We start from the raw sequence: 9,493 nt of genomic DNA on the forward strand, positions 1-9,493 counted from the left end.
CAATTAAAGATAAAAACTGTTGACATCAAACAATATTCTGCTCACATGTAAGAATATATAATGGATAAAATTAAAAGGTAGAAAAAGATGTACTATACAAATAGTGATCAAAAGGAACTGGTATGGACATTTAAAAATCAGTCAAAGTGGATTTTGCAGCAAGAAATGTACATATTTTAAGGCTAAAAATGTTAACCAATTAGGTAAATACAACAATTCTACATGTGTCTGCATCTATTAACATAGTCTCAATGTATGTAAAATATACATTAACGAAAGTAAATTGAAAAATAGACAAATCAACAAGCATAGTCAGAGACTTCAACACAATTTTTAAAAAAGATAAAATAGAACAAGCAAACCAAAACGATCAGTGAAGATACAGAGCATCTGAAAAAGACAATTAAAAAACTTGATCTAATTGAAAAACTAGAATAATAACAAAAATACACATTCATTTTATCAACAATATGCTGGACTGCAAGTCAAGCCTCAGTCAGTATTGAAAGATTGAAATCACAGAGTATATTTTCTGACCACAGTGAAATTAAGGTAAAAAGCAGTAACAAAAAGATAGACATAAAATCTCCAAATGTTTGGAAGGGAAGCAGTGTACTTTTACATAACTCATGGATCAAGAATAACCACAATAGATCAGTTCTTTCAAAAGCCAAAAGCTGGTTCTTTCAAAAGGAAAATTAGCAACACTAATAAGTCTGGCCATAAAAGAAAGGAAGGAAGGAAAGGAAAAAGAGAAAGGAAGAAGGAAGGAAAAAGAGAAAGAAAAGAGACAAAGCTCAAATTAGTCTTCTGGAAAAAGGAGTCATTTCTAAATATTTTACAGATAATCAAAATATAATGAGAGAATTCTAAACAATTATATGCCAATAAATCTGAAATTTTAGGTAAAATGCACACTTTTGGGGGGGGGAACACACCATACCAACACTAACTCAAGAATAAACAGTAAATCAAAATAGTCCTTTAAATATTAAGGAATTGAATCAGTTATTAGATAACCTTTCTACAAAGCAAACTCACCAGATGGCTTCACTCATGAATTCTCCCAAATATTTAAGAAAGCAATAAAACCAATACAATAAAAACTCTTCTAGAGAAGGAGAAAAAAGTAACCCTTCCTAACTCATTTTATGATGCAGTTAAACTTTGATAGAAAAATTGATAAGAATATTACAAAAAGGAAAATTACAGGCAAATTTACCTTGTGAAAATCAATGAAAAAATCCTGAACAAAATATTAGCAAACCAAATTTTGCAATGCATGTAAGGAGTAGTACATCATGACCAAGTGGGGTTTAAAATTAAAAACTCAATTAATATAATTTGCCACATTAAAAGAAAAGGAGAGAAAAATCATGCAGATTTTTTTCATTTTTGTTATCTTTAAAGATACAGAAAAATATTTTGATAAAATTCAACATTTATTCGTGATAAACACTCTTAGATTCTAGAAATGTAAGAAAACTTCCTTAATGTGATAAAGGGTATATATAAAATACCTACATCATATTTAATGGTGATTCATTAAAAGATTTCTTCTTGATGTTAGCAATGGAGACAGGGTTCTCCATTCTATTCTTGTCACTTCTATTTAACATTGCACTAGAGGTCCTACTTAGTGCAACAAGGCAAGAAAAAGAAATGAAAGACATACAGATTGAAGAGAAAGAAATGAAATTGCAATTTTGGAAGGCAAAATAATTTTTAACTTAGAAAATCTAAATTATTTACAGCTAAACTATTAGAATTGATAAGTGAATTTAGCAAGTTTGCTGCATACCAGATCAATAAAGACAATTTGTACTTACATTTATATATGCTAGCAACAATTGTAAATAAATTTAAAAATACACTTACAATAGCATTAAAAACAGCAGAAATCTCTGAATAAATATAATAAAAGGTGCACAAGACCTCTGCATTAAAATGAAAACAATTAAACATAAAAGCATTATTGGGATAAATTAAAGAGGTCCTAAATAAATGGGGAATGTATACCATGTTCATGAAAAGTAAAAGTCATTATTGTAATGATGTTAATTCATCCTAAATTCATGTATACTTTTAATACAATTCCAATCAAAGTGTTAACATGATCAACATGTTAATCAAAATGCAAACATAATTTTTTATAGATTGACATGCTGACTCTAAAATTCATATAGAAATTAAAAGGGCCTATAATAGTCAAGACAATCTTTAAGAAGAAATTGTACAACTGGAAGACTTATGCTATGAGGGCTCAATACCTATTATAAAATGATGGTAATTAATACTTTGAGCAACTGTTGCAAGGACAGGTCAATAGAACAGAGGGAAACAGACTCACACATGTCTGGTCACCAGATTATCACAAAGGTAACGGGGCAGCACGGCAGGGAAAGGATAGTATATTTCAGTAAATGGTGCTATGTAATTTGAATATCCCTATAGAAAAAGGTGAATCTTGATTCCATGTACACCATATACAAAAATCAATTTTAGACAGAATGTAGATCTAAATATAAAGGACAATACAGCAAAGCTTTTGGAAGTAAATATAGAAGAATAGCTTTGTGACTTTAGAGTAAACAAAAGCATTTCTTAAACACAATTTAAGTGTTTAAGGTGCTACACAAAATGTGTTACACATACACAAATAATAAGCTGGATTAAATTACAACAAAGAATTTCTGTTCATCAAAACGCATCACAAAGAGAGTGAAAAGGTAGGGCAGAGAATGGGAGAAAATATTTGCCACCAATTTATGCAACAACAAATTCAGATTATGTTCTTTAGAATTCCTATGATTAAATAAACAACAATAACAAAAAAAGCCAGCAGAAAATGGGTAAAAGACATGAGCAGACACTTTAAAAATAAAATACCTAACTGCCTACAGACATGAATAGATGCTCAGCTTCACTGGTCATGAGGGAAATGCTAATTAAAAGCACGGTGCTGTACCACTACACTTCCCCAAGAACAGCTAAAAGGAAAAAATAATTGAAAATAAGTTTAGGCAAGAATATGGAGCAACTGGTACTTTCATGCACTTTTGTGTACTTTGCGTGGGACTTTATACTGATGCAATCTCCTTTGGAAAATAATCTGACAGTTATTGTGTAGCCAAACATTAGCATCATCTATGATCCAATATTTTTACTCTCTGATATTTTTGCACGTGTCAGGAGACATGTACAGGAATATTCATGTCAGTGGTGTTCATAAGAACAACACACGCACACACGCAATACACGCGCACACACACACACACACACACACACACACACACACACACGCACACATCTCTAACAACTCAATTCTGTCCATTAATAGCAGAATGAATAAATAGTGGTATTTTATTACTATGGAATATTGCATGGGAGTGAATTGAACTCAACGGTATAAATGAATCTTAAAAACATTCATGATGTTGAGTGATGGAAGAAAGAAGGTCACTAACAAGATGATCCCATTTTTATAAAGGCCAAATACCAGAGAAAATAAGTCACATATTGTGTGCATGTGCTTGCGTGTGTCCGTGTACAGTTTATTTTTTGAAAAGGAAGAGAATGATAGACAGAAAGCCAGGAAGCTAATGACAGTGGAGGGAAAGGGCATGAAATAGGTGGGAATCTGGAGGGTATACAGAAGTCATTGCTGACCGTCTAGTTCTTTGCCTATGTGATGGTTTCATTGTGAGATACCCATATAATGAAATATTAGGTGAACAGTCAAGTGAATATATGTGTGTGTACACACACACACACCAGAGAGAGAGAGAAAGGAGAGAGTGAGTGATCTTCCCAACATGTTATGTGAAAAACCCTACTATCTTGAACAATATGTGAAGACGTCCATATTATTTTTTTAAAAAGACACACATATATATATTTGCATGTTTGTGAATTTGTGTGTGTTAAGAGATATCAGTGTATGCCAAAGTGGTTATTTCTAGATGGTGAAATTCATTTCCTTTATGTATAATATAATTTTTTAAAGAAGTGTGCTACATTTAGGTACCTAAAGCTTCATAACTATTTTCTTCAATGTTGAGTAAGCTCTTCATCTTTACTACAGGCCTCATTCCCTGAAGCGATTGCAAAATACAACATTTTATGTTGAAGACAAATCAACCTGTCCCCACAATGGCTGAAATAATTGTACCAACAATCTGAAAATCCACTTATCAGTGCCATAATGACACAGCCTTAGAAACATTCATAATTAATATTTCAACACTGTAATTCCTTGCATCTGTTATAATTTGGCATCTCCTTTTCTAGAAATGGAGAAGAAATAGAAAGTCAGATAGGCTAGGAGAGAGTCCACTTTTGTGAAACTGTATGTCCTGGATGTAAAGAAAATAAAGGTACGAGGCTAGCATCTAAACCCGAGGCTGTGTGTTAATTTTGATTTCAAAGTCTGCCACTCTCATCTCTGAGAGCCAGGTGTGGCAAACAGATCCTCTTGCATAAGTCTATAAAGAAAACCTCATCGCCAAGAGTGTCAGAGCCCAGAGATTTATTACAAAGTGATATATTTTCAAAGAGCAGCACAGAGTCTTTTAACACTGAATTTGTCAGGGACCTCGCCGACATCAAACAGATGCTTTTCACTTGGAGCATTTGACTCTAAAACTTCAATGTTTCATATGTTAAGTGATTGGAAACTTGGGAAACATGAAGTAATGCTTTTCTCTGATTTGGAAAATTTGACTCTTTAACAATGAAACTTTAGATGCATATTAAGAAATACTTTGAGAAGTGGTATAGTGTTTTCTTTATAGAAACACTATCATTTGGTCCAGTAATATTACTCTTTCAAGGATAAAAAAAAAAAATCCCTAAAGTTGATTTTATGTTTTCACTTTGTTTTTAAACCCTCTCTACTCTTTCCCCCTTTACTCACCTACATTTCTCATTGATTTCTTTTAAAAGTAAAATAAGCACTGCGTGGGTGAGGCTTTAATAAAAAAAACTTCTAACATGGGTCATTTGATTTTTTGCCTTAAGAAGGAAATCGCATGTCACAAGCCAATTACTATCATGCCATATTCTTGAATAAACATGCTGCCTCTCCTAAACTGAGGCTGTTGCCAGTGTTTATAGTTTTGTATACATTTTAACCAGATGGTTATATTGAGCTTTCTTGGTTACCAATCACATTATAAACCACAGAAAGCATGCAAACTGGGAGAAGCAGAGCCTAGCTTTGGTTAAAAGTCCTACTCAGCTTTTGGTCCAGTTACCTCGACATATTGAGCTGGATCACAAGGGAAAGAGCTGTTGCTCTTGGATTTAAGAAGCATGCAGTGCCCAGCATTCCTAATGCACAGGAGGAACAGCTGGGCCACCCAGCACGATCTTAAACTTGTACCATAAATAACGAAGCACAAACTAGAACTTTCTCAAGTAAAGAAACTTACGAATTTCACTTGACAGATGTTTCTTTATAAGATTTTTGCGTTGCACTTTTTAACTTAATAAATAAAGCAAAACTTCTTTAGTTTGGATTCTGTTGCTCATTCCACAGGGGCAACTAAAGGGAACTAAAGAGAATTAATATTTGTTGACTATCTATAATGTACTAGAAACTATATTATAAAAGTTTGCTTTTGTTTAACAAGTCATTAAAATTACTAACAAGAATAATCTATTATTGAACACCAACTGCACTGAGTATAGAATTGGGTGCTTTTTTAATATGTCTAAATTAATACTCAAAATAGTCTTGCCAGAGAGAAATTATCCTTACTTTCCAAATGAGAAAACAAATTCAGGGAAGATGGATTATAAACCCACGGTCACATCATAATAGACCCAGTGTTCTAACTAAGGTGTTCTCACTTTAAGGTTCTGACCTTTCTACTACAAGATCCTTTATTCTCTGGAAAATGTAAATTAGAGTCAAGTCTACCTGTGAATACGGCATTTGTTCATCATAAAGGGAGAGAATTCTGGTGTCAGTCTCTCCAGGCTGGGGTAACAACACAAGATACATAAAGAGGAAGCCGTAAATAAAATTATTTTCTTCCCCTCTCATGTCCAGATATATTTGAGAAATCAGAACCAGATGGAGATAAAAATGTTTGCTTTATTACTGATGAAGCCAACTGGATAACATGACTTTAGACTGTTCATGAAAGGGCCCTGCTGCCCTATTTCAAGTCTAGACTTTGAGTCAACCTGCCTACAGGATCATTTGGAACCAGAGAACAAGACCTCTGCCTCTTGTTGATCTGGAGCTTGCTGCCTTGCAGTGGTTCAGTTCTACTCAACTCAGAAACATGGACCAGGATGGCATCTACCAATCAGATAACCTCATTCTTCTCCATGGATCAAGTAAGAGATGGGTAAGAAGCTAGGACTGCTGTGCTACCAGAAGTGTTGCAGAGAACCAGGAGGCAAAGGGAAAAGGGTCCCCCAAAACATTCTCTATCATTTTAATTTCTTAACCAACAAACCTAAAATGAACCAGAGGTATGGCTAGTGCTCTACCCTCCAACACAAAGAGGAGAATTCTTCCGATCTTCATGAAGCCCTAGCCCCTCTGTTATTTATTCACCTCGGTCCACGGTGTGCAGTTTAGATTTTGTCACCAGAAGGCATGGAAATAGGTCAAATTTTATACTAATCAAATTAACTTCAGCCCTAATTCTATCCTAGGACGAAAATTCTCTCCTTATTCTATTTCCTATTTCTAATTGTGTTGAGATATGTAATTCAATATAGCTTACCAAAGGTAGTGCATAAAATAACATGACACAACACAGATCCTCCTTTTAAACATCCTCCAGATATATACAATACTTGTACAGATCTTCTGCGTATATGGACAAAGATGCTTCAAATTTGATTATAAGGTCCTTTTTATTATCAAATCTTCAGGATGTAATTAAAGTAAAAACTCCCCTTGCTCTCTTACAAGTTAAAATGTAATTAAATGTAAGTTCACAATCATTAAAATCTAAAGCCCATCTTCTGTAGCCTTCCATTCTCACTCCTATGCCTGGGTAGAGTTAGGATTTCTCCAGCAACTGCTGCAGAGAATGGATGACGTTCCTTTAGGACTCCAGATGTTGAGCAGACTACAACTTCCTGAGTTGCTTACCTTCCTTAACCTTTCTTGTTGCCGTTGGGCTTGCAAAAAGTTAATTTTATTTTTTCTTTATTTCAATTTCAAAAAATACACATTTTTATTTTTTAAACATTTGTTTACAAATAAAATCCACCGTCCTTCTTTGGGTAAATCCAATGTCTAACTCTCTGAAATCTGAAGCCATGATCAGAACTTCTGGAACTAATAAATATAGAGCCATCTTGAGACCACATGTTTGGGGAGAAAAAAACCTGTGGCCAAACTACATGAATCCGGGAGGCTAGCACTCCTTCCCACCCCTTTTCTCCCCTGTTCCTGACTGCAGTTATGATGAGGACTAAAATGTAGGACAGCTGATCTAGCACAACCTGCAGAAACCTGGTCTGACATACACTAGTGCTCCTTAGTCCACATGGGACTGAGATACTTTTACAGTTGAAACATCAATGTGCAGACCTAACCGAGAAAAACTGTAAATGCAGTGAAAACATTGCTATGTCAAACTCTCTTTTAATTTCCACTGCTACTTCTGCATCTCCAAATACCTTCTGAATATCACCTGAGATGTTTTGTTTGTTTGTAATGTTTTACTGTGACTTAGGGATTCCCCGCACCCCATAGAACAAAATTATAAGCATAAAACTTCAGAAGTCAGAAAGCCTCGGGAGGCTGTTTTTCACTTTGTTCACGTTGTGTTTCCAGGCAGTAAGTGTGTCGTGCAGCTGTTGCACTGCTGTTTTCCGAGTGTACGACATGTGCTGTGACTCACAACGACTTTTCTCTGGGTATGGTCAATCTCACAGGAGGCCATTTCAGTCCTTACCACGTCGATGATAAATGCTTCAACATCAGCAGCTCCAATCTGAAGTTCTTGCTGCATTGTATCAAAAGAAATTTCCTTATTTTCCGCTGCCATTCCTGTAAAAGCAAGTAGTCTCATTTTTGCTATATTCTGTTCATGTTAAAGGCCAAGTAAATGAATGAATTCTTCATCAGTCTGACAAAACTTGACATATGATGCCAATTTAGCACTCACAAAAATGAAATGGTTAAAAGATCGTGGTTTAAGCTTGCCTTCCAAAAAAGTAAGATTTTCTTTTATTGCTTTCTTCTTTCTTTCTTTCTTTCTTTTTTTATTTTTTTTTTGTTTTAACTTCTCAATATACATTGTAGTTGATTTTCATGACCTTTTACCCATTCCTCTTCCAAGAAGATGGTTTTAAAGTAAAAAGAGAGTCAACAAGAAATGCATTTGGATCTTCCAATGTTCATATGATCCATACACCTGTGGTCACCAACCTGAGCCTAGGAAGCACCATCCTCTGTGTCACTTCTGAGCAAGTCCACCCTGACTGTTGAAGCAGCATCACTTTTCCTACAATCCACAAGTGCCTCGTAAAGTAGTTTTAAGGGTGTGTTTTTTTTCAGTGGTGAGATTTCAGTCAGAAATCCACTTTCTAACTTGATCCAGCTCAGTGAGAAGGTACTGGATGGCCCCACAAGATGCTGCTACTTTAATGAGGCTGCAATCACTGTACAGCTTACTGGAGTATTCCTATCCATCCCATGGAAAAGGTTGCCTAGCAACTGCAGTCTCAGAGATGGTTGGTCACCTTCCCGAAATATGACCAACTTTTCACAAAGGCTTTAGAACAAAGCTTCTTCAACATGTGTATCGCCTTCCTTCAGACATACATCATAGAATTCAATAATTTGAGTGAGATTCTCTTGAAGTTCACCGTCTGAATTTTCTTCTGAGATCTCAGCTCCCGACCTTCCACACTGATGTCGATGAAAGGCTGATGTGCTCATGGTGAAGGCCCAGGCACAGTGGGTGCCCCACTTGCATGCCATGACGACTGGAAAAGGGGGCAGCAGAGATGTTAGCTCTATAACTGTATTAATTTGTTTTTACAACTATACTTACTTAGTTTTGACAATAAATCCTTCCTGATTTATTGCCTCACCATTTATTTTTTATCCCTCTTTTTCCTGGATATGTATTTTTTTTTTTCTGGAGTACATTCTCTAACAAGTCTTCCAGCGAGACTCATTGGGGTCAGTTTCGTGTGTACTACATGCCCTCAATCAAAGTCCAGTGATGCAGCAGGGACAGGAGGAACCATAATTAAAATCTCCTATTCAGAAAAGTAAAGTGTGAGAGGCACCCAGCTGTCCCCATTCCATGGTAGTGATGACATTCAGTGAGGCGGTCACTGCAAAGTTTTCTTTTCCTCATAAAGTCTTCTTCATAAAGTTTTCTTCATGAAGTCTTTGCCCAGTGTACCAGTGCTCTAAACAGGCCCTGCCTGCTGCTGCTCTCTGGAAGCCACTACTTTTTCCATTATTCATGACCCCTGGCTCTGCTCTCCAGTAGGTTCTTCCTTG

At 35.5% G+C, this 9,493-nt stretch overlaps 1 pseudogene; it reads right to left on the reverse strand.

Annotated features, from left to right (window-relative positions):
• Window positions 1-7,749: 7,749 nt before the first annotated feature.
• On the reverse strand, window positions 7,750-8,959 carry LOC134390216 (eukaryotic translation initiation factor 3 subunit M-like; annotated as a pseudogene).
• Window positions 8,960-9,493: the final 534 nt, after the last annotated feature.

Source organism: Cynocephalus volans, chromosome 11, assembly GCF_027409185.1.
Source record: "Cynocephalus volans isolate mCynVol1 chromosome 11, mCynVol1.pri, whole genome shotgun sequence".
In the NCBI taxonomy this organism is placed as follows: Eukaryota; Metazoa; Chordata; class Mammalia; order Dermoptera; family Cynocephalidae; genus Cynocephalus; species Cynocephalus volans.